At 34.4% G+C, this 27030-nt stretch overlaps 1 long non-coding RNA gene across 2 annotated transcripts in view; it reads right to left on the minus strand.

Annotated features, from left to right (window-relative positions):
• Positions 1 to 15528: 15528 nt before the first annotated feature.
• LOC113493166 overlaps positions 15529 to 27030 on the minus strand; it is a 32994-nt gene continuing 21492 nt past the window's right edge. For both annotated transcript variants that reach the window (XR_003400549.1, XR_003400548.1), the window contains exon 3: positions 15529 to 16418. This is a non-coding gene — a long non-coding RNA (uncharacterized LOC113493166). The remainder of the gene's footprint in view (positions 16419 to 27030) is intronic.

Genomic DNA, 27030 nt, shown 5'->3' on the forward strand with positions numbered 1-27030 from the left:
TTTGATGACAAAGCATGTCATAAAACGCAAAATTAAATTAAAGCGCCGTAAATCTAATCCTTTACTCGACTTCTTCTTCGAAATCTAATCGACTTTCTTCGTAGTATAATATAATAGAAAGTGCCTTACTCCTATCTCCAACTATTGTAAACCTAGGTTTAATTGAACAATCCTCATTATCTTCACGAGAGACGCACGTATCATAATTGTACAAACACGGGCGTATTATTTTAAGTCTCGTGAGTTCAGCCTTACCTCTTAAAGAAGCATTGTAAGTGTGGGAGAGAGATGCTTCTAAGCTGTGTATTGCGTTGTCACGCTTCCACAATTTCAGTAATATTACTTTAAGACGTAGTGATTGGGCCTCAGTTCTATCGCGTCTGTGTGCACAAGCCCTTAGAGATGGCTATCCGGCGCGCGCGCAGGTTGCAATTAAAATTAATGAATGGTACAAGTGTCGCTGCAAGTTACACGCGGTAAGCTGCACGGACACATCTGTTCGAGTCTGTTTGATTCAGTAAAGCAATTAGAGAATGATGAATTAATCGATTAAAAATAGTAATTTAAGTTATATTTACTGTGATGAGGGTAATGTGTTTAATGTAATGTTTTATGTTGCAGCCGTTGACGGTGTTTTCCATGTTGTATATTGAAAATGTTGCTAAGTCTTATGCGACTAAACGTTGAAAAACCATCATTTTTAAGAACACTTACAAAGTAAAGGATGTTAAGTATCACCTCTTGTTAGAACTTAAAATGAACCTTAAAGGCATCAAAATAGAATCCACCATTGACAATAAAATGTTTAGGTACTTAGTACATTCAAAGTCTCATTGTAATAAACAATGTAGCAGTCCTATAATGCACTATAATGTTTAAATACATCTTAAACTTGTACTGACACACACAAAAGTGCACGTAATACCAGGTGTTTTCTAAGAAAACCGATGCAAGCCGAGATAGATGAAATCGTTGATACCTGAAATACCGACATGCGAACAGAAAGTTTTATATCTACTGACTTGTGTTGGATCTAAATTGAATCTAGATACTGAAAAGATGACTGTTACTCATTTAGATGTATTTTACATTCCTAGTGAGCAAATTCTGAATATTTTCTTAAAAAATATGTAGTCCCAAATGTTCTAAAGAGGTTATATATATTATATACTCTGATAAAAAAAATATGCTCTAGACATTTCCAACAGTCATATTTAACAACTGTCAACAGTCAATTATAAGACAATTGTCTCAGGATAAATCACTAAATATGTAATTACTTCAAAAGCGAATTTATTGGTTAGTAAAGACAATACAACAAATTCATTCTCAAGATACCTGCATAAACAATACGTGAGTAACAACAAAGCAAATAAAATTTATTGTCGTTATCAGTGTTGACCAAACAAATCTTTCGTTTAATCTATTGCTGTGAGTTATTAGATTAATTAATAGAGAGATAGCAACAATACATAGCGCGAGATAACGAAGGAAATTAATTAATAGTAACAAATATTTTAGCACTAAAATTTTGCAAATGACTGGTACTATACTACGGTGCAGGTAAATGTTACCTGTACCCGTCTTCCTTACAACTGTAATGGTCTTTTTATTTCATAATAAAACCTATTTCTACAAGAACAGATATGATCTCAGCAAAAAATGTAAACGTCAATAAAAGACATAGAAATTCAATGCAAAGATCACGTGACCATCCGATATCGACCGCCAGTTTTCTACATTTGTATGACGTGCCCATTCTCGAGCCATCACTGATTGTCATCACTCCCGAGGCCAGTACACTTTAGTACGAAACTTATCAATAAATCTGCTCGGAATTAAATAAATCAGTAGTGAGCAGTGGCGGCGGTATCTGGCGATGCATCTCAGTGCCCTGTAATTGGGCTTCTCTCCTCACTCTATTTATTTAATAATACGCCTCTATTTCCGCTGACAACATCGGACTAGATGTATCTCAGGTAGAAATGCAAATAAACCATGTAACTCTCGTACTGCAGCAAATTAAATAAGGTAAGAAAATGACGCTCGATAAATGTAACATAATCAACTTATATGAGGGGCGTCTGATTAATCTACACAGTCAACACCGGCTCTTAAGTTATAGTTAATTTCTAATCACAGTAAGATATTTATTGAAACGCGTAGAATTTATACAAGCCTCCATCGCTCTAAGCATGCCATTAAGTAAATTGATTATCTACTTAACCCATTCAAAGCATCTACGACTAATAAAATCTCAGCATTTCCTTTGTAAATATGAATAAATACTAAATGTAAATTAATCTTAGCTCAAAACGATCATCAACAATTATATATCTCGCCAATTAAAACGAACGATATCGATTAAAGCAATTTAAATCGATTCCATGGGAATCGTGGTTGCATTTCCCAGCGGATTAGCTCCTCGCTTCACCGAGTACACCCGATATACTGTGCGAGTAACAGTCATGCTGAGATTTAATGCTCTGCTTACGACGAGAGACTCACGAACCACAACCCCGAGTCCCTAACACACTCCAACACGTTTACGTTACGGTACAACCGAGCTTAACACGAAATGTAAACGCAAACGCAGGCTGTTGAGATGCAAAATGGTTGCGCGACTAACAAGCGCTGGGAAAAGAAAATTGGCAGTGAATTGAATAGCAATAACTAAGTGCGAATTTGCATTGTCCGTAGCGGGTTGTCTCCGATCGTTATAAATAGATCTATGGCAATAAATAAACGTTTTATCTTATCGTCAAGCGGTGATAAATCTCAGCATATCAGATAAAGCGGCTTACATCTATGTATAATAGTATCTATCATTCATTGTGTGAATCATTCATAATAGCGGCGATAAAAACAAAGACACGTCATAATGTTAACAGCGTTAAGTTACAACATAATCATGGGCAATGAAGATATAAACGACTTCTCGACTGACTCCTTGACATTGGAATTAATTTATTGCCATACTATAGGTACCTATTACGTAATAAATAACCACTCAAAAAGAGATCAATGCGACAATACATGAAAATTAAATCTCATTTGCACAGACATACTGACAGACAGACAGACTTCTGCATATTTTTTTTTAATAAAATTCATCTGATGCTTTTATTAAACATACATTTCGAACGCATGAAGGAAGTGCAATGAAGTACAAAAAATAAATACCGACAAACGAATGTTCATCCAAAGCTGCTTTAAGTAAAATAGATGAACAAGTACAATCATCAACAACAGTGGGTACATAAATTATATGGTGTCCACTAATACGCCGGAAAATGTAAGCCAACAATAGATTTATCTCATTACGGATTTAACCGTTCACGACAGCAGTTGTCACGAAGCTAAAATATTTCCATTGTAAACAACCCCGTACCTTGATATGTCTGTTAAATTATTCGCGGGGTTTGATAATAAACTTGGTGAAATTGTGCGCACGCGCCGCGGGAGGGAACACAAACACATACGACACGAGATAGGTGAGGTAGAAGGTGCACTTTTAAACTAAAAAAATCGAAATATTAAATTTAAATCTAACTTTACGTGAATATTGTAAATACCAATTCGACTAAGTAAATAGCAACAATCGTTTAGTAAATTTCAATGAATAGCAACCATTTTTATGCATCGTAATATTGATATTGATACGGTGACAAATCAAATTTGGATGTATCTTATCATTTATCAGGGATGATTCGACTTATAAAGTTAAACGCTAAGCCAACAACAAAAAAAAAATACATTTAAACCTACAAAAATCGTGTCAAATGGTCTTTGACCTTCTGTTGAAATGTCTTAGCGTATAGCCTGATAGCCCCACGTATCAGTTAGTTTAGCGTTTTGAATTAGACCTGTGTGCGTACAAAATGTGTGATGGAATTCCTAACACAAATCTGAATGTAATTTCCAGAGAAACGGTTAACTTGGACCGTTATACAGAGATATTCTGGGCACCAGGAAATTCTTCCGTTTGAATTAAAATGTATGGACGTAATAGTTCAGAATTGTCTGAAAATGTGTTATGCCTGTGAGTCCTGTGACATAGGAACTATTAAAAAGTCGACAATTACGTCCGATAGAAATTTGAATATCAACCTTGCTAATAAAGGTTGATTTACGAGTAACGTTTTATTTTTAAAAACTTTTTGAGTGGAGTTTGTTTCATTAATAACATTCTAAAATGAAGCTAATACCAAAAAACGTTTCTCTATATCCAATTAAGTCAGGATTACGGTTCCCGTTTCTCCGGCACTTGTTTATATCCTCTTTGTTGGTTCGTGACCCCTCGTTTGAATACGGTTTCCTCAACAATTATGCAGTTTCAGTCTCTGATGATGCGTGCCTTGATACCGCTTCGTTATTTCGTATAAAATCTTGCGTCAGAATAACCTAACCTACCTAAAATGTTTTCTCGTGAGAATTAACACTTTTTTATTAAAATCAAGGAGAAAGTAGGTAAAGGAAGTTTACAGGAAACGACGGACAATATTTGTCGGATTTACCATTTTATGGAGTTCTTTCATGTTAATTGCGTTAAAAATAACACACGGCACGAATTGAAACTTATAAGACAGGTTAGCCCACCACACACTAGCCTAGGTGCATTATCAAATCTCAGATTGGCAATCTATGGACGTCCTTATAACAGTGGCTTTTTTACATAGTCGATTAACTGTGAAAATTTCTGGGGTCGACAAGTCTAAGGCATGAGAAGCAAAATGAACGTTATTGTCATACAATGCGCTTTGCTTGTGAAAATGTCATTAGCTTCTAGGGCGATCTTATGAAAAGTGTTTTTTCTTAAAAAAAACCCCGTATAAAATGTATGAAATAAATTAAAAACGTAATAATTCTACAGTGTAGTCCCGGGACGGGTAGGTGGGCGTCCCAAACGCTACCGTGTGCCGCTGGGCTAATTAATTCGAGCGGAACCCCGCGGGCGCCCAGCTCCCGGCCTACGCTGCGCCAGCGCACGCCGTGTGACCGCACCGCGACAAAAACTCATTGCGGTTGCTAGAGAAATTTCATCATTGAATTTTGAGAATAATAACAGTAATAACTTACGTTTACATTAAGGTTTAAAGTAAAAAAATATTAAATAGAGCGTTGAAAAGTCGAGTAGGCGATCCTCAATTGAAAATAAACATAAGTTCTAAATTGAATAAATTTTGTTACTGGTACTAACGAGCTAAAGAATTGAATACAACATACGAAGTTAAAGTATAAATTACAGTTGAGATAAATCATCGTCAAGCACTAATGAGAGGCCCGCGGACCCTGCGGTACGTCCTAAGGACCCGTCCTCAGGAGCGAATCATTAAACACCAGGAACTAAGGACCAGATCATTCATAATTCAGTTTTATGCTCGTTTAAGTCCCGCGGCTAATAGTTATGAGCATTGATTGAAAAATATGACTACACAACGTGTATTTATTAGATGAAAACATGTTACGGTTGATCAGAAAGTTTGTTAATGCTTTTGGTATTTAGAGTATTTTTATTGGTTCTTTATGGCTTGAACTGGGCTTTTATTATATAGGTACACGCTATATTAACGGTACAAAAAAAACAGGCAAGCGCGACTTGGACTTGCGACACTGACGTTTCGCAAAAAATAGGCTGAGCAAAGACTTACGTCACTTAGTCACCCATTAAATCTATGACAGTACTGTCCCTTATTGAAAATTCACGATATTTTTTTTAATGATTTGAATTAAAATTTCAACGTTCTAGCTGTCATGGTCGGTGAGATACAGCTTAGAGACAGACGGTTTTAAGACGGTATTTTGAAATGAGGTTCTTTCGCAATGTGAGAAATGTAATTTTTTCTACTTAGTTATGATGAAGGTATCCTGTTTCTATTAATAGCCCGATGATAAATCGAACTCTAGAAACTTCACCACAACAAAATTAATACCTTGTTTAAATAAATTTAATTAAAACGTAAATCCAATTTCTAGTTTATTTATAGAGAATACAGGACGAGAGTACCAGCCGCATAAATCTAGGGAGCTGAAACGTCTAGTTTAATTAAAACGGGCTGGTCATAAAGTGCCCATGTTTCATATCAACTTGATATATGTTCAAGCTTTTAATTTATTAATGTGCTACTGTGCCTTTTTGATAGTATTTATTTCAATTAGCGTTACTAGGTACTACATCAAACTTAGTGTACGTTTGTTAATTAATACATTGCTCAAATAATTGTTACTCTGAGTCAATTGCAATTTAGATAAATTGTGACGTATGGGAAGCATTATTGCTAAATTCAAGATTATTACTTAATATCATTGCCGTTTTCATCGCTGCAAATTAGTCTTATACAATATTTTTAACAACAAAAATAAACAGCCACCTTCAAATAAAAACTAATCAGCCGAACTGTCATCGTCACTGTCATCGGCCACTTTGAGCGCCCTAAATACACGATCCCACTCTTTAGTACCAAATCGTGCTTCGCGATATAGCTATACAAAAGTGAGCGTTTTCAGTGAGATAAGTAAACAACATTGGTACATTAAAGCGATTATAATGTATTCAATTCACCTTACATGGCAAACACATAGTCCTTAATGGTAAGACCCGGTACACATTCATTAAAGGTACACTACTTTAGTTAGTCTATCGTTTTCTATAAGTTGTTTAAAACGAAATGAATGTACTCATCACAAGCTGCGTAACACACATTTGAAGCTGGATTAAGATTTAAATCTATGTACTAAAATACATTAAACTGAAACAAATGCCGGTCGTAGCAAAACTAGGTCGCGAAGCAATATGTTAGTAAAGATGGTGGCCACTAAAATATTGCAGTTATTTCATAATTGTCAAAAAACTAAACATTCCTAATCCAAATTCCATTTTTCGTCTTACTTTTTTTTTATATCAACCGACCTTTTTTTTCTTAATTCGTTCTTAATTTAGGAATAATCAGCATTATGCCTTAATTATTCATGTTACGAAGTTTATAGCATCATAAGGACACTTATTTTCAGTAAGTAGGTTGTTTACAATCGCGTGCGAGCTTAGTGATGTAGAAACTTACAGTGCGTGTCACAGGACGAATAAACTGTGTTCATACGAAGATAGCATCGCATCAGTGTGGGAATATCGCACGCCTAATTATTGTAAAACATTGCGACTTTAATAAACTTTGCAATGTATACTGTATTCAAGTATTAAATCTAAAGAGGGTTGTCTTGAAATTCTTTTTTTAGTAAACTGGACTGTTTAGTTCTATTTATCTAGCTATCACGGTTTATGTGATACAATCTGGTGGCAGATAGACTGACATATTTATCAACAACAGAGCTTCAATAATAGGGTTCCGTTTTCAATCTTTGGGTATGAAATACTAACACAACAAAACGAAAAGGAATAATAAAAACACTATTAGTATCTTTCACTCGCTAAAAATTTCTAAATATAAGTCTTATTTCGTATTTTTATATACTATTCATGAACAAATGAATACTATCCCTAATTGAAATGCAACTAGACCTTAAGGTATATTTAAAGTTCGTGACTCCTGAGCTATTTCACGTCTGCCGTGGGAGTTTCGCCGCGGTCGCCAATATTCCGTGCTATTTAGAATTGAACTAAATTTAACTACGTAAGTACGTAAACTTAGAATTGTGAACGTCGCGAAACCTAACACTAGCTATGTCGATAATAATATAAAGTATGTTAAGTGGTTAACAGATTTTAATTTTGATCCTTGAAGTTGTTTGAAATCGTTATTATTTTTCCGTTAGTCATTCTCTGCTTAGACTCTATGCTCTCTGCATATAACTTTGAGTAGGCCTTTGACCAGCAGTGGATTGCAATAGGCTGAATTGATTGATTGATTAATCAACACACTAATTTTAGCCTTAAAATGTAATAGTGAGTCTTAAGTCGAGGTTTATTAAACCTTAAACACGGCGTAGGATTCAATCTGCAATCAGCAATAAAAATGACTGTGAGTTCGTAACAAAAATACTTATTTTTTTTATTTATTAAATTTTCTATGCGCGCATCTGTCGATTCGTTGTTTAAAAGTTATATTACTGGAAAATATCTTATATCTTACTTATACAAAAATTCTTTACTGTTCGTTTTTGACAAAGAAACAATACGGCCAATAAATTTTATTATAACTTAAAAAAGTTATTTTCACAAAGTGTGACTGTGTCAAATTATTTCTGTATACGGTCAAGGAATTTTCTATTAAAAAAAATGTTTTTGACGAATACCTTACTTGGATGTTTTACAATATGCCTTTGCGCGAAGTAAAAACTCCTTTCGCAATATCGTACAAGTGTGTGCAAACTCATAGTTATTAAGACAATAAATCCTTTTTGCTTATACGGGCATTTAAATATACGACCAATAAAACGTTTCAAGTCATTCACAGATAAATATAGTAATAAAATTGTTTGGCGTATTGTCTAGTACATAATGAATTTTATATTATTTAGTTGGAAATTAATTAAATGTGTTGTGACGCAACTTGGAGAATGTCTATGTCCAGCAGTGGACTTTGATTAGCTGAATTGATTTTAATTAAAATTAATGTATAAAAACAACATTTTCTTCGCAATATAAAAATCAGCCTCGCCACAACCATTTATTTCGTAAAACTAGAGATCACTAAAAATTGGCATTTGATTTTCTGCTGCTTTATCCCTTTTTTGTTTTTTCAAAGTTGATAAATAAAAAAATCACCCATTTAATACCTCACAGAGGAGCTCAGCTTAACCTTGATTCATTAACTGCTCTACATCCATCGGATTAACCCAATAGCCCACCTGTAATGCCATCTAAATATCGGCTTCACGATATACCACTTAGTATGCAAACCATACAATGCTTAACATCCACAGAGCTAATTGCAGGCCATTTCGTAGACGCGGCTATAAAAATAGTAGACATCTAAATCCCATTCATGAGACAACTTTACTACGCGTTTTGTCGCGAAACGACACATTAACATTTATTGATAATAATATAATTTTAATAATAAAGCCTACGTGCCGTCGTTAAAACGTCTTGTTTATAGATTGTTTTATCATTTTAATACCTGGTAAAATTACTTTATAACATATTAGAATAAAAACTAAAAATATTATTTACAAAGAATCGATCAGTTTTTTTTTCAAATAGATTGTCAACAAGATAATACGTAAATATTTTGAAACGACTTGTCCGACGACAAATCGCATCAGTCTGTTTTGTCGCATCCACGGAACTTGGTCGGAGCGGTGCGCGCGCGCAGGTCGCCGGGACGAGTTCCACAGGTTGTATGAAACTGGTTTGAATATTCATAGAGTACGAGTGGCAACGGCCGCAACACTATGCCAATGACATAATGGATCCGAATAGATTTATTGGATTCATTTGATATCGACTCGTTTCTGATTGAGGTTTCTTTTTCGTTTTATGATAATTTTAGTGTCGATTTTCGAATAAATGGCTACATGAAAACGATTAATTTGGTTATGGAATGAGTTATGTACACATTCTAATTGATTTAATAATGTTGAGTGTACAAATAATCTATATAGAACCAGATCATCATTTTATAATTTTTTGAATGTGTGTTTTTACACGGAATACGTTGCCTTTTTAGTTAAACAAGATCGTAGTCTCAATGGCCGTACGCCCACAGATGTGACATTGAATTCATATACTAGTCAGTCGAATAAATCTATAGTAACACTAGCTGACCCAGCAAACGTTGTTTTGCCTAATAAATTATTTTTAAAAAAGATTCGTCCAAAAAATAAAAAAATAGTTTTTTGTGTGGGCAACCCTTGTCACTTAGGGCTTTGAAAATTAGATGTTGTTCTATTCTCAGTCCTACCCAATATGTATACAAAATTTCATAAGAATCGGTCAAACCGTTTCGGAGGAGTACGGTAACTAACATCGTGACACGGGAATTTTATATATTAGATGTGATTTATATGGCTACAGACTTACAAGCAGCTACGAAGGAAATATCATATGTTAAGACTTGTAAAATAAAATTAGAAAATCATTTTCCATTTGGTAGCCATTGAAGAAACTTTTATAAATGACTGAAAAAAAATATAATACTGGAATACCCTAATAAATTATGCAATCGTCCAGAGAAGTCGTTTTCTCGCTTATTGAACCTTATCAGATTCACTTAAGAAATTACGAGCACTGTCACAACTAATTTGACAGGCAATAAGCGAAGGTGTTATCGACAGCTTAAATTAACTATATAATTTGTATTTACATTAAATTATAATGGAATAAAGCAAAAACAAACAAGGCACTTAACAAGGGATACCAGAGTTTTTGCATCATTACACCGAATTAATTATTAAAAAAATATATTGCCGCATCGTATAATGTGTTCGTTTTTCGTTGCTCCGAGTCGGTTGCAACCGGTTTCGCAAAAATACATGAGCGACGATGCTCGGCCGCATGAGTCATGCGCACATGGGCCGGTACTACGAACGAACGAATTTTGGACAGATAAATTATGCTCTTTATCAAGATCAAGGATGCAGTCGTCAACTACGTCAGTACGTGAAGTTTTAATTACACGCAATTTGTGGAACGCGGCGTAATTTTATTAAAATTTATTATCATGGAGAGTCATTATTTTTTACTTGCTGAGAAAAGACAGACTTAAGAACGGTTAAACTGTCGTTTTATACTTATTTTTTTTTCAGTTATTATAATTATATGGTCTTTGTTTTTATTGTATTTAGGAGCAACGATTGGCATCAATAAAAATACAACAATAACCAAGTATGATAGGCAATGTGGCTCTACATTTTATAAGACTCCAACTGTGCCTTCACTAATCTTATTTCTGTACAGATACATCCCATCCAAGACATAAAATCTTATCCTTATTTTTCATAAGAATAATAATGACACTACAAAACATTGAATCCGTCTCATTTTACAAAAAAAATACGTTTGAAAGATTAGATAAAACCGCGCGGCAGTAACGGCAATACCACTGTAATTACAAATCGCGCTGTCAGCTCCTGCGTAAGCTGCGAACATTGTTCTATTGTTCCCTCGCTCTGGTTACAGTTGCTGAGCGAATATTACAGAAAAAAAATGAGAAAACCAAATGATATTGTCAGGTGGCGTCGGGTTATTACTCAGGAGTTGACGCGACAGGTTATACAAGTTTGCTTCCCGGACGACAAACGGGGGACTACTGCAGGCGGGGGGTTGGCTCTCGATTAGTTGGCTTAAATCACAGCTTTTAGTGTCTTGGTAAGTAACATTGAGTTAGACAACCTATGTTAGTTCTAGCTCAGTGCTTGCTGAGTAAATAAAGGTAAGAAGTAGTACTAACGTTTAGTTGATCATCAGTTTGAACAACAGTGAATGAATGTTCAAAAATACTAAATTACATGTTTATTTATAACCAGTGTTAGTATGATATAATTTGTAAATACAACATGGACATAATACTTCCTCAAAATAACAAATCAAGCTATCCAAATGTTTAGTAAAGTACTACCAAAATACATAAAGAGACTACTGTCAATAACAAAACATAATTTGACAGCATTCCGATACAATCATAAACAAACGGTGAAAGATATAGCTGTTTTTACGATACGTGTATTAGCATAATCCTACTTTATTGATAGCAAAACAAATAAATAGAAAATATCGGTACATCGAAGGAAGTTTTTCATCGTTTATTTCGTACAGCCGACCACACAATGTCACTCAAGCAACATGCTAGAAACATCCTTAGCACTTTGGAATAAAGCTTCCTTAAATACTATTTACAGTTAAGTGGTTAACTGTACATATGACTCTCCGAGTTAGTAAAACATGCAGACGTGGGAATTACGACTTGTGTAAAAATATTTATGATTATTGATATTTAAAGTAATATATCCAAGCGGTGAAAGTTACTGTTAGTGATAGACATGTTGGATACTCATTTAAACTTTATGTTGAAATATTTATCTTTTAGTTGTGAGGTAGCAATGTTTGTAAGATTGAGCGAATACATTTGGTAGTAGCATAAACTTATACATCATTTAAATCAGCAGGTAATTGATTTAGGGTTATAATAATGGCCAAACACTGCAAAACGTGATCCTGTCTCGACTACATTTTTGCGAATTTGGTTTTTCTTGCAGTTGTTGACGCATATGCTAATAAACGAATAAAATTTACAATTTAACATAACCAATGCATAATTCAACGAGATCATTTTAAAGCGTTGAATTTGAGGAAACCTTGACCTAGCCATCTGTCTCCCCCTTCTTAGAAACATACATTATGGGGATATTATAAATATCCAATTGTGATTTTCATCTTATAAAGGATTTGGATCGCGAAATTCTCGTAGTATTTCTCAATTCTCATGGACTTGTATTTTCTCCTGTGTGACTCAAGTGTCCGGGGATAGGATATAACTGTTCCTGATTAGCATACCGGTAACATTAATGGTTAATACTCCATCAATCATAGATCTATGAATATTTATACTAATAGGTGTCTAGGTCTTTTTTAAACTGTTTCTTTTAAATCATTTGAGACATGATGATCATTTGTACATGCTTGTACATTTGACTTTAAAGAAAATTATACTATTTGACTTTTCAATTTTCCCGAACGTAACTTAAAAGACATGCGATAACGATATGATGGCTCAAATCAAATTCGCTTCAAAAATTGGTCCTAAAATACATGCCAAGAATTTTGATCTTAATTGAATGAAATGCTTTGGAAGTCAATGTTGGATGAATGCGTGGAATTATACACTCAGTATAAGCGCATAGCGACGTCACTAAGCGATGCGAGGTCATAGGTCTGCGCTGCGTCGATATTTTTCTGACGCAACCAGCTAATTGTTCGAAGACAGTTTGACGGGCCAGTCGTGAACCACGTGGGCGTATGTCAAACCTACGCTACGTCCGTTAAAGCCTCTAAGTTATTCACGATTTGTTTTCTTTAAATACTTTTTGATAGGTTGTCATATTTGCATTCCGGGTAAACATTTACTTCGAAGGTAATTTAGATAGAAATTAGCATGTTTGGTTTCGTTGAAATTGCGTAGGTGATTCAAGTAACGACAGCCACTCTGTCAAGAGTGCACAACTTAAGAGGGAGACACATTTATTTTCAAAATATCTGGCTCGAAATGTAAGAGGGTCTTTTTCGAATTCCATAAAAAGAAAATATTTGGACATAATATCGATTTTAGAAACGCGCCAAAGCGTTAATGCGGTTACCTGTCACATTTGAAGATAGCAGGCCGTCAGACGGTCACATAAACAGTAATATAAGCAACGCACTTCACACGTAACGTTGACTCTAATGAACTGAAACATTAGCGTTTTTGGGGAACACATCGGACGAATGCACGTAATGATAATGGCCGCCGGAGAGCGAGGCGTGAGAATAGCCGCTAACAGACACATTACTGATTATCTACAGAGCATTAATGTGCCTCGTTCACATTTTAGTTTTACCCACAATTAATTTTGAATAAAATTTAAGTTTTATTTAACATCTTGTTAAAAATATGAGCAAACGTTATAACATAGTAGGGATGAGCTGCATAAAAAGCTTGAAAATTCATGAAACCGAAAATAAAGTATTTTTTACTTAATATAGAAATTAAAGGAGGAAACGGGAAACACCTCGTTTCGCTAATAATTTATACGCGTCAACCATTTATGTAAACAATTTACGAGTCGAACACTTTGCTTCCTGTCCACAACTCTGTATCTTTCGAAAATAACGTACAATTAATTTAGATTCATAATTTATTGCTATCCGACACTTCCTTTGCAAATGAAGACCAAACATCAATGCTTACGTATATTAATAAAACAGTAATAACATTGGAAGTAATAAAAAGTTCTGTTTACCGTCCTATTAACCTACATGGTCGTAATGTTAGGAATAAGGCAAGTGAGGTGTGTTTAACGAAAGCCAGCTCCGGAAGCCGTGAACTTGGGCAAGTCGAGTAGACCGGTGTGTACAGGTGCGACAGGACGACTCGTTTCCAAACGGAACAACCAATTTCGAGCCGACAATCCGGCATCGAGTATCGACATCCACTCGATTTACTCGTTAGGTAACATCACTATCACTGAAAACCTTATATGGTTTGGCGGTAAGATAATTTTTGTTACATTAGATAATTGAATTTGATGTATTTTTTAATTGAAAACCGGAATAATAACCATGTGTGTAACATCATTCAGACACGTTTCGTCATTTATTTATTTCATTATTATTTTTTATGATCCCATTTGACAAACTCTACAAGAATGAACGTATCCATTCTCTTTTTGTGTAATATATTCAAACTTCAAAATCCCACTTAGATTTGTTTACCGTAACAAGTTGTGAGCTGTCCATCAAAGTAGAGCCCTTTTCAGCACTAAATCAAATTATTACCTTGTTAGTAAAACTAAGCTTAGATGAAATAGACCTGAACCATAGACTATAGAACAGTGTTGCCAGTACAAGCTGATTTATTATCGTGTTCTTAAAGTGTTTGTATTAAGGAGCTGTTAAGAGGAAATGTAGAGTCAGTGGAGAACATTCACTTACAAGTTAGTTTGTTGATTTGGTCTCATAAATGTTAAGTCACTTGCTAGTGTATTAAAAAGACGTTAGATGGTGTTAGTGGACTTAATGCTATTTTATTAGTAGTTTTAGTGTCATTGTTAGGAAGTGTTATATATGTTAGTAATCTTAAAATATATAAGAACTAACGAGTTAGGTAGTCTCGTCTACAATTACATTTCAGCATTTATGTAAGCGTGACAAAACTATGCGGTATAAAGTGGCATCTCTCGTACGCAACGGCAGAAATGTTACTATGGCAGATGTCGATAGGCTCTCTGTGCTAAATACTACTATCTCTACCAAAACTGTGTTGTTACTTGTTAGTGCCATTCAATCATAGGTTATTTACTCAAATCGACTTACATGGTTTGACGTAAAATTGTTTAGAATTACCGTCACACCATATAGTCACATTCTACTCAGTATTATAGAAACTCGCATAGCCATATAATCATATGATTATTATCGTCAAAATTACAAAATTTATGCGTGGGTAGTATAATATGTGAACCCACGACTTTTTTATTTGATTGACCTGACCTTTATTGCACACGACGAAAATTGAATGCGTCTTCTTTGGTGATTAGGTCGTGTATGGCAAAACTTAAAGAAATGTCATTGTAATTTAAAGCCAGAATTGATTGAATTTCTGTATGTACATAAAATAACTTTACTTCAAAACTGACCTATGTGTATATTTATTAAAAACTATTACAATTTAATGCTTAAACACCCACACACAAATATAAGTTGAATGGCTGCAATACCTAATACGAATGTTTAAAGATTAATTCTGCAATGATTATTTCATAAATAAGCATATTTGTTACCAGATAATAATCAAATAGCCAATATTAATTAGCGAAGTTAAAATCAGATTAGTTCCAATATAACTTAGTTCTAATTATTAATTATTGTCTTACGATTTGCAGTATTGCCACCCACATTAACTATTGCGTTTAGTACAAATTATTTCGCATTATCTTGATCGGTAGATACATAAATTTAATAGCAATGAATGAGCTATAGTACAGCAAAAGTTACGATCTTAGTACTAGAACTACTTCTAAAGCTTTGTTTATGCTAAGACTAAAGTTATGAATACACCAAGTTTACACCGAGCGTTTGTGCTTGTATTCCTTAACAAGTATACAACATGCCACTTAAGCAATTATCGAAAGAAAAAATATACCACAGCAAGTGTGCTGAGAATCAAAAAGGAGGGTGACAAAGTGTAAGTCAAAAAAAAAAGTTTCAAAATAAGTGTTGCAGTATATCTGAACGTATTAAAAGCACAAAGCTACAAATAATATTATTAAAGTCTCATAATTTACAAGAGCATTTCGGCTGGAAACCAACCTCAACACGGCTTGAACAAAAGATTCTCTACCTATTCTGTTATACTGAAGCAGGTTACAAGCATTTTTAATGTAAACTCAAGCTACAGAACTAACGACTTTGTCAAAAACATCCAACACTACTTGAACCGGTTCATTAGTTTCCTGGAACACGGCAACATAACTACAATACTCATTCCCACGTGTTCACATATAGGTGCGCGAGCGCATAAAAATGTGCGGGTCGTGAACTCATGTGACGACACACTTGGAGTCGAGTTAGAGTGCAGGTGTAGAAGAGAGGCAGTGCTCTACAAAGCTAGTGGCATCTCTTTTTGGCACAGGTACTAGAACAAGCGTTGGTGGTAGAATCCTTTTAACGCTAGGTTTTAGCATTAAATATGAATTGCTTACCTACTTTCCGTTGTAGTTTCTGTACACTTCCAGAAACTTATGTTGTTGTAATAAGTTTGCGGTTCCTGAAACAAAAGATAGGACAGTTAGAATTTGCAGGAAATAATATAACTTTAAAAAGACTACTTCTTAGCCTGGATCGTAAAAAAAGGTTCATAAAATATCTATCTATATCTAGGCCATAGAGCGAGTAATTTGCTGTTTCAATTAAAATAGTATTTAAAGGAGCATTTTATGCCAAAATTTGCAAATTGCAAACAGTTGTTGAGTTGTCAATTACCATGTCCGCACTATGAGTAGACAACCGATAAATGGCAAGTGTATTACCAATTCTAGCTAACGTCTAATTTGCATGACAAGCTCTAACACGACATAGCAACGTTTTAAAACAAAATAATTGATTACTTAATATTCGGACCTACACCTGGGACCTAACACAACTATTTAAAATAAAAGTCTTGGACTAGTGGAAGAGGGATATCGCTCTACACAATATAGTGTCATCCCTTTTTACTCGAAAAAGAATCGAATCGAAAGCTACGACAACCACAGAGGTGGTCGTAGCTTTCGATTCCACAATTACTTAGAATCGACAAAATCACGTGCACATTTCGAAATTTCCCGATTACAAAATAATTGGATTCGATTACACTTTCCCAGCGCACGAAATTAGTCGGAGTAATATTTTCTCTGATATCCATCAACGATTGCAGCAATGATTGCGGGTAGACAGAAAAGAAAGTAGACAATCATAAACGGAATATCTACGATTTTATTGCGTGCATTCGAACACTCGTATTTGCAACGAAATGATGCACTGTCATACTTTTTCTTTTACTTTAAAATAAGTGTAACTATCAAGTCAAATCTATAACTTAATGAGTCATTCAATCAACAACACTCAAATTTATAAACGCCAATCTAATATTCGACCGTTCTAACCTTTCATGCATCTTCTAAACTCATTAACACCTACGCTCGAATACGAAATCTAAAAGTAGATTGCACACATTTAATCTACTTGTACTACTAAACACTTCATAGACTTATAAAGCTACTATCGTAATCTCAACGTCGGATTAAGTTCTTAAATTAATTCCAACGCTTGTTCAGCATGTAGTTCATTACTTTTGTCGATGGGTGTACTCTAAACAGCTGTCAGTGTGACTGACTGTACACGGAGTACTGCTGCCTATCTCTCATGCTAATCAAGGTCGGGATTCATCCGAAGTGTTAAGTGACTGCTATGCTTATTACTTGGATTATGTAACGGAGGGATAAGAAATTAATATCATGGCCTGCTGAGATCACATTTCTGTCTATTAAAAGATTTACAAAATATGTGTGTTTGTTATAAATGTTGCAAATGAACGAAAGTATTTTTCTTCTCTTATTTTAATTTCTTGTTAAAATATCGGATTGATACAGTTTGATGAATATAGGAAGTACTAAATAAAGAGTAATCATGCAACGAAATCTGAATTAATCGATTAAGACCAACATTGCAAAATATATCAAGCATGAACGAAGATGCAGTACATCATTAAAGATTGACAAGAATATCTTGCCCTTTGGATCTAAGATATGGAACTTACGTTTAAATATCTTACGGTACATTCCAGTGCCAATTAATTAAGCTTCGGCGGTCGAGGGCGATAGCAAATTGATTTAAACTCAAGTCGTATTTTGTGCCTGTATCTTGATTCAACCTTTGATAACCGGCATCGGAGATATTTATGTTATTTTAAGCTATCAATCACTTTCTGGTTGTATAGTGACCTGAGTTTATCGGAGAATTAAGTTTGTCGCTCAATTTCGTAAAAGTAGGATAGAATTGTGGAATTTGACTAAAGCTAAAGGAGAGTAATATTTTTTTAATACATTTTCATCGTCAAAGACTCTACTTTCATTCCTAGTTCATCTCCGCCTGATCTTTCTACGTCTTTTTACCATTAAAACTTGTAAGTCATATCATTTATGTTTACTTATTACAAGCCCGCTAAGTTCATTGACATTCGTTTTGAAGAAACCCAACGCCCATGCAACGCAGTACAAAAAACTAATCCCCTTAATTTACTCGTAGGTGTTAAGTACAAACCTCCATCCTTAAGACCTCAATTAAACTCTGCACGGATTGATCATAAAGATTATTACTAATTTAATGTTGAGAAATCCTAAAACAATAATAATTGCTGCAATTTATGCACAACTTGATAACAAGAATGAAAACTATAACTCAATGTTAATTAAAATGTTAAATAATTAAAGTATTATGAAGGGTTTCATTTATTGTGCAGGCAGCATAAATTAAAAAGGTTTCTAAAATATTCTGTTGCATTATTCCAAAGCCAAGCAATGCATAAATTAAAAAAAAGCAACTGTCACTTCAAAAGCCGTTTAAAACTATAAACAAAACACGGATAGCAAAGACAAAAGTGTAATCCGTTCATTTGGAGTTCGGCGCGCATTCTGACGATCAATCACTCGTCTGGTACCACTTGGCGGTAATCTTCCCGAGCGTGTGAATGCGGTCACGATGTTGCTGCGAGGCGGTCTATATTTTATGGACGGTGTTGCAACTCTATGGGAAACGTACCAAAACGATGAATGATTAGAACGTTCGCAGTTTCAAATTTCAAATTTGATTTCGATTGTGGCCGTACTTGAATTTTGCCCTGAGGTGGAACGAGTGTCTGTTGAGCTAGATGGAAAGGATACTAACTAACTAGGACTTAATTTGCAGCATTTTATGGCTACTCATTTTAGTTCATAAATTTTAGTCATAATTTGATACAAGCAGCAACGATTTAGATGGATCTAAATGCCATTTGGATAAACGGAAAAAGTATAAGATTAGCAATAAATGTATAATCATAGACTTTTCCATCACAATTATTACTATACAACCAATTCAATACTCAGCCAGTTAAACTTTTTACTCCCAGTCGTATTATTAATCTCAATAAAATCGATTACAGTGCCTCCGATTCCGAAGGCTTTCGGAGGCTTATATAAAACAAGCAAGACCCTACAACCACATCCGCGCCGCGACCAAAATTAAGTATACAATTACAATATTTTTATAGCCTTTATTTAAATTGGAAATGTTTCATTATTAACGTTATGCTCATTCATAAAAAGTTTAAAAATTTCTTGAATAATACGCCTTGACAGCAGACGACGCGACGGCAGCAGCGCTGACAATTTATTGTGAATTAATCAGCACTCACAATTCAAAAGTATAAAATAGGTACTGACATGTTGATAAATGAGTCGGTCATTTGTCAAATCCAAGCAAGGATGGTAATGGTTTATTTGTGAGAAGGATGGTCAGGTCGGGTCGGTGCGTGCCAAGTCTCGGGCGAGCGGGGCCCAGTCCCAGGCTGGCTGATGTACGATCACTGTCCAACTCGGATATACGACGCGAGGCGAGAAAATACTACGGCTAGCACGCGAGGACTGCATGCACAGGGCCGTATTTGAATTGGTAAGAGGTGCATAGCTTACATCAATCTTCGATGCGCTTTTAGTCATGTGTTGACAGCAAGTGCGGGTGTGTTTGGACAGGAACAAGTTTTACTGTGTGTTAAAACCAGATAAAGTTTTGCAGTTGAATTTATGGACGCTCGGACATTTACAAATGTTTTGTGCCTGTTGTTTACATGTTTAAAGAAAATATAAGTAGTTTTAAATAAAGTAAAGGCTCAACTATAAAACTCATAATAAAACTTTTTTTACACCAATGCATTCAAAATTATATTCACTAGGGCAAATACTATCACAGTGAAAGCTCATTGAGGATGACAGAAGATTGTCATTAAAAAATTATGATTATAAATTGACTAAAACTAAGCCATATCTGTTTCGCTATACATTATGCGTTGCGTATCGATTTTCTATGTGCAAGTTGTAAATGGGGCTGTCTCTTCTTCCGTCGAGGGACATTAAGTAGCGAAGCAACGTCATCACTTAGCTTGCATCCGGCATGCACCTCTCGCACGTCCGAGTGCGGCCCTGGCAGTCACGTCCATAGACGAACGAGCGCGCGAACGCGATTGAGAGAGCATTTTGACTCCTAAATGAGTTCGTTCACACGGCATTAGGTTCACGGTCGACTGTCTTACTGTTAAGGAGTCTAATGTAGGATGTTCTCTGTACGTATATGTGTGCGACTTATAATGGCCATTAGTGTATTATATTTATGACAGTAATTAGCGCTTTGTTGTAATTTTGGTACCGAATCGGAGATTGGGCAGTTAGATAAGTGTTCATTGTTTGGTTTTCAACGTCACTCTACATAGCCTCATTGATATAAGAGGTTAGGAAAAGCTCTTGACCGTAAAATTTTCTAGAAACTTGTCGTCATTACATGTCCCCTTGACAACAAACTTTGAAGGTTACCACAGTTTTTTACAAGTTCGTAACGCAGCTGTGTTTACGTGTATAACCTACAAATGCAAATTATCGTGACTACCAGTAGCGGAGGCGACTAATATCGATTAACATAATAATACACTATTACCGAATAATATCACGCGTAGCATCCAATCGATACTGTTTAAACAATCGCTAGCGGCGTAGGAATATAAATTTGGATTTGAATAGGTTTGTAGGATTTAAGTGGTTATAGGAACATGCTTAAAATTCGCAGGAATACATTTCCATGAATGCAAATTCATGGTGAATAGTTGACGTCGGCGATTATTGCTAACACAAGTAATTACAATACAACATATAAAACAGACCGCACTCATATTTCATACATCGCACCTGTGCTTCTAGGCATGGGGGTTTGATGGCCCTTATCGGGTATATGGGGTCTGTTTATGTTGGTTTGAATTTCGATTTTGAAACAGTATATTGCTGTGGTTTTAAAATTCATTTATTTTCACGTATAACTTTTGTTTAGAAAATACCAGAAGATTATTTCGGGCGTTACTTAAACACTTCATTCTTTAGTTTTCCGTTCTAAAGTAACTGTAAGTTACTTACGTACACTTAATACTTATTTTTAAACGATGACTTATATTTGAACAGGCTTCATTAATCATTTGTTGAACAGATGCTTATTTAAATAGTGATGCAGATATAAAACGTACAGTACAGGTTTATCTGACGCCATACGTTTTTTTTTTTTTCAATAAAATTTAAGCAGCATTTTTACGAATTCAGTATTTAGTTTAATTTCTCAAATGAAAAAGGTTTTAGTTTAACGTAATCTGTTTTAAATTGGCATATTTATTCAAGACCTCTTCCGGACACCGGCTTGGGCAGTCAAGCAGAGCATACCAATACACACATAAGTAGATGATTTTCACTGCGAAAATAACAAAAAGAGCGGTTGAAATACAAACTTCGTTTTAATTAAACTTTAAATTAATTTTCTCTTCATGTTAGTCTTGTAAGCGAGCAGCTAAAAGTCCTTGTGTTGAACATAATGTAGTCTTATGACAAGTCCCACGGTTTCTCGATCATACCGGGTTCAACTCTCGCCATTGTCTGGGGTTCCCATCGTTTCAACGTGAAACTAATACGTTCATTAATTTATAATATAATAACTCATTTTTATTTTATTAAGAAAATTATTAATAGTTTAATTGTTATAATTATTTGTTTAATTTATTTTGTACAACGATTTCAAAGTATTGGCAGTCTATGTATAGTCGTGACAGTTTGCTATGAATGCAATTTAAATTTACTTACTGTCTACTTTTACGTTTTATGTATTAAAATTGGAATACAACAAGATGTTGACTCTTTCTCTAGAAGAGATTCTTACAGAGATAAAAATACTAAAAATCAAAATCTATAAATTCCGAGCATTACTTTTGTACTCCAAAATATTCAAAATAGACTCTTTATCAAAATCATCAGTTGTCCAAGTCAGATAAAGAGCACTCTACAAAATTAAAGTCGTAATTCTAGTCAAAATAACAGACAGGCAGACAATATACCACAAGTTGTCTACCTAATTACCTATCAAACAGGAAGTAATACGATAATACGTTCTATAAATAAAGGTATTAGTCACGTTCGGCTTTTATTTTCTCGGCCTTAATAAGATCCGATCTCAACTTAACCAATGTTAGTGTTGTAATCGATATAATAGGGATGTTGACTGGACATGTAATGTTTTTCCTGAATGAGAATTTGATGATTTCTGCATAGAAGCGTCTAGCTCTCTAGCATATAAGCGTTTTGGTGTTTTATACTGTAAGCTTATATTGTAAGTAAGTAATAAATACTTAAATAAATAAAAATGAAATTTAATTTGAAAATTTAATTATATATAAATTTAATCCATTTTTGAGGTTTTACCTACCAGAAAAACTTATTAGGTTGAGAAGTGGGTTCTAATGACGTCAACAAGTACCAACTGATGAAGCCGACCAAATTAGATCAATGACGATGTATAGTTACAGTACTTAAGTTTCTTGTCATTAATCGACCTAACGCACATTAATTATATCCCCAACTCACGAAATTACCATTTAAGTTGTTTACATGAAGAATAAATTTTAGTTTGTTTAACTCTACATCATTGACTTTTACTCGACCTTAAAAATTTTGGGTTAAGTTTGTCCTCCTACAATTACTGCAGAATCATAAATAAAACAATAGGTTTTAAGTTAATTGAATTAAAATTATAAAGTAATAATTACTTTATACTTTACCTTATCATACCTACTTAGTTTTAGTTTGTTTTGGACTGCAAAACGTAGGCTACACGTAAACGTAGTATACATTTCGCTATGAATTGCAATTGATTCACTTTTGCAGTTAACGCTCTATCGCTACTGATTAAAGAAGACATCACAAATACTTGATCCGATTGATCTAAATTCTAAATCAAACATCGGCCTCTTAAAGATCTGACGAATGAAAGTGCTAACTATTCTGTAAAGTTTATTTAGTGTCACTTAGCGGCGAGGAAATCCTGAATTATGTCGAACAGAGAACAAGTAACCTTATAACAATGACTTTACAATTGATTTTTAAATAGGCGAATAGCTTGTTTGTTTTACGTATAGTACAAATTGGAGACGGTAAGTATTGTAGAGCTAATACGGTATTGTGGGCGATTCACTGTTCAAACATTACCATGAACGTCCACAGAACGCCCGGTATTTACAGTATTTAGTCCAAATATATGGAATTGTACATAATTGTATAACAATAAAACTATTGTATCCAACTTTATGTGGGAGATTCTCTCGGCATTCCTTGAATTTCCAACTTCGTTCCCACATTAACAAATTCTTGTTTCAATAACTCTTAATTGTTATGGCTTTCTTTATTTTGAATTGCCCTGTTTTTTGGATTAACAGTGAGAAACAAACGTGAGTTTATTTTTTTATTAAAAGCTTAATTCAATTTGATTATTTTATTCCATGCATTGATTTGTTATTCCGTGTTGGGAAAGTTTAATTGCAAAATTAATTAGTTTCGCTACCTTATCCATCAAACCTAAATGTTTACAAACAAATTGTTATAATCAAGTTAATCTCAACCCGGTAAGGTTTTATAAATTAATAATTAAAATAAGTAAGTATGCCATTAAAAAATACTGCCATATTAATTAATAAAAACATTAATTTGCCAAAAATACTCATAAAACTGATTTTAAAGATATGTACTAAAACAACATAAACAATGAAATATATTTCAAGTACGGCTTAATATGTGAAAAAGGAAACAGAGCCTGAATGAATTGTTTTGGGGCCAGTGCTGAAGAAAGCATTAGCCGAATAATGCACCATCTCCTTTCCATTACTGCAACAGTGTTATTGTAAGAGTGAGAGGAAAGCTCAAATAATTGAACAAGGCAATGTGGACAATTCCCAACGCGTATAATATTACTAATTGTCGACCATGCGTCGTAGAGGTGGTCCTGTCAAGTTACGAACCTTGTCACGTCCTTTCGTGTTTCACTTGATCATATAAATTAACTAAACAGTTATTTCATAGAAATTTTCTTCCCCAGTTCCAAAATAATCTAAATTCCGTTTTCATATAGATATGTTACATTTTTATTGTTTGTTGTTATTGGATGAATCACTGAATATGATTAGATAGGCCAGTTTAAGAGGGCTAGTTGCTTGGATGATTTTCATTCTGCTATCATAGCATCCTGAACAAATATAGACATATTTAACTAAGAGGTATACGTCGTTATCATCTGACAGAATGACGTCACAAATTAAAATGTTCACTGAAAATTCAACAGCGCAAAGTTAAGTGAAATGTTCGTCTCAAAGCAATAAAGCAAGACAAGAATACAAATACTTTTGACTCAACCATAATGTCTATTGCTATGCTTTCTCAATACATAACGGTGTCTATGTCAGACCCTATTACAAACTATGCTGGCCTCGGGCAGATGATAATGTTAATGTTCTCGCAAAGGTTGTAAAGTACAAAGTTTACAACTTAGCAGCTTTCTCGAATAAACTAATATAATTGAGATTAATACTGATATTAAGAACGTGAAAGGTGTTCAAACGAAATCTTTTGTTCAGGATCGTTTTATCAGTAACGTCAACCATTCTCAATGTTCTCGAATCCTTCAAAATTAGTTTTAATCGATTAAGGGACTGTAAGTCAAGGGTGTGTAAGTACTTACGTGTTTAAAAGTTTCAGTATTACGTTCATTATTTAAGTACGTCTTCCCAGTTAAGTATTATCTGCGACCTTCAAGGTAAATGGCGGTAGTTCGGGAACAGACGGCGGGCGGGCGCGCGCGCACCTGCGCAGGCACATGTCGCCCCCCACCCGGCACACGTGCCTCCTTATTTATTTTTTATTACACAACGGTTCTTACGCATCCTGTATCATACGTTAGATGCTGCAGCTGATCTTAGCAATCACCTTTTTAAGAATTTATTTGAATACAGACTTTTACTATAAGATTACAAGACAGATGCTGTTGCGCACGTGTGAATTTTTATGCTATGGTTACTTAAGTAATAAAAGGGTCTTTCAAGGTTGCCTATTGAATAATAATACATTCGACATTGGACAAAGAGTATTTATAATACTTACGTACAGCGACCAGTTTTTAAACATTTCAACATGATTTTTATATGAATTATGGGCTGCTGTGACCAGCGTTGGTATTATAAAGAGTATGTGATAGGCAATTCTTTAGAATAAGAAATGAAAAATGAGCGTTCTTATAAGGGGACATTCGCACAAATAATATAATACAACAATACGTCGCGTATTCAAGGTTTTCAAAACTTTCTACGTAACCGCATTGATAAACTCAATTACCATGATAACTAGAAACTACACGAGAACTAGTTGGGAGTAATGTTGGCCACACCGCATTGACACACATAGGCAACGTCTAGTGTCAGTGTGGAAAAAATCTAGGAAAACAAGCAAAAAACCCGCCGACGGACTGGCATTACCAGCTACAGCTCGCCTAGTAGCTGTCACTATTAGCTGAATATTAATGTTTTACAACTCGTGTAACTAAGGCTGATTAATGGACGCACCCTATATGTGCGGTGGGTGTAACCACTAACCGGCCAACGGTAATCATTGCGCGATTAATTGGAATACTATATCATCGTTTCCTCATTTTGTTGTGGACTAGTTAAGAAATTAGCGTTGTTAAAAATTGTGTTACTGTATGAAAAAAACAATTTAAATTTCAAAAACTTGTTTCAGGAACCGTTAAAAAAATAAACTGTCCAGCGTAACACATTTATTTGTATAAGTTGTAAAATTAGTGATATTATACACACGGTGAGTCGTAATCGACGATTTCTTTCATATTTTAATGTGATACTTCTACACCAATGTGTTGCTGGAACACAGCAGGTGGTCGTTTAAAACAAATATCATTAGCTTATGAATTTAACACGGAATCAGTGAAAAAGAAAACATAAAATAAGAGAGTAAATATTCCCTGTCAAATTAAGCGATACATTTATTACGTATCCGCGGGAGTCTAGTAATAAGATTCCGTAAATTATTTTTAATAAAATTAAACATTTTTACGACTGGCAATAGAGTAATACAATACGATTATAAGTTATAGCTGTAGGGTCTCCTTTCTAAAATAATAGATATGAGCATTTATAGATGAGCCATCGACCTCACGCGCGCCAATCCGAGAACGGGATTCAAATATCGAATGTCGAAGTCGGCCGGGTCCGAACACAGCCGACGATATTAATTTACTTTTAAGCTTTCCTTATTAACTTGACTTTAGTTTAAAATAACGCCATAATTATTAAAGGTTTAAATTAATACTACATTATTTAAACACGATATTCTTAAGTGCTGTTTGCTTACATTACGAAAAAATCTTTTAGTGGTAAAATTAAGTGTGGTATAAAAAAAATACTTAAGCTAAAGGTGTTGTTTTTGACTGCGTTATTTTATCAGTAAGGTGTGCAATTAAGATTATTTTTCATACGAATAATTTATTCCTCTTTTTCAGACGGTAGCCATTACGAAATATTTTTTGCTTGCTTTGGTACATTAAATAAAATAATTATGCCTACTGAGTTTAATTGGTTGCTTACTCAGTATAATATTGAACTTTGGTCGGTGTAATAATTTACTAAAATATGCACTTTGAGCGTTTATATTGCTGATTGCTGAATATTCATGCATTCGTGTATTTTCTCTGTGAAATAGGTAAAAATTATTTCACTGAAATTG

The sequence above is a fragment of the Trichoplusia ni genome, chromosome 4, assembly GCF_003590095.1.
Source record: "Trichoplusia ni isolate ovarian cell line Hi5 chromosome 4, tn1, whole genome shotgun sequence".
NCBI lineage: Eukaryota > Metazoa > Arthropoda > Insecta > Lepidoptera > Noctuidae > Trichoplusia > Trichoplusia ni.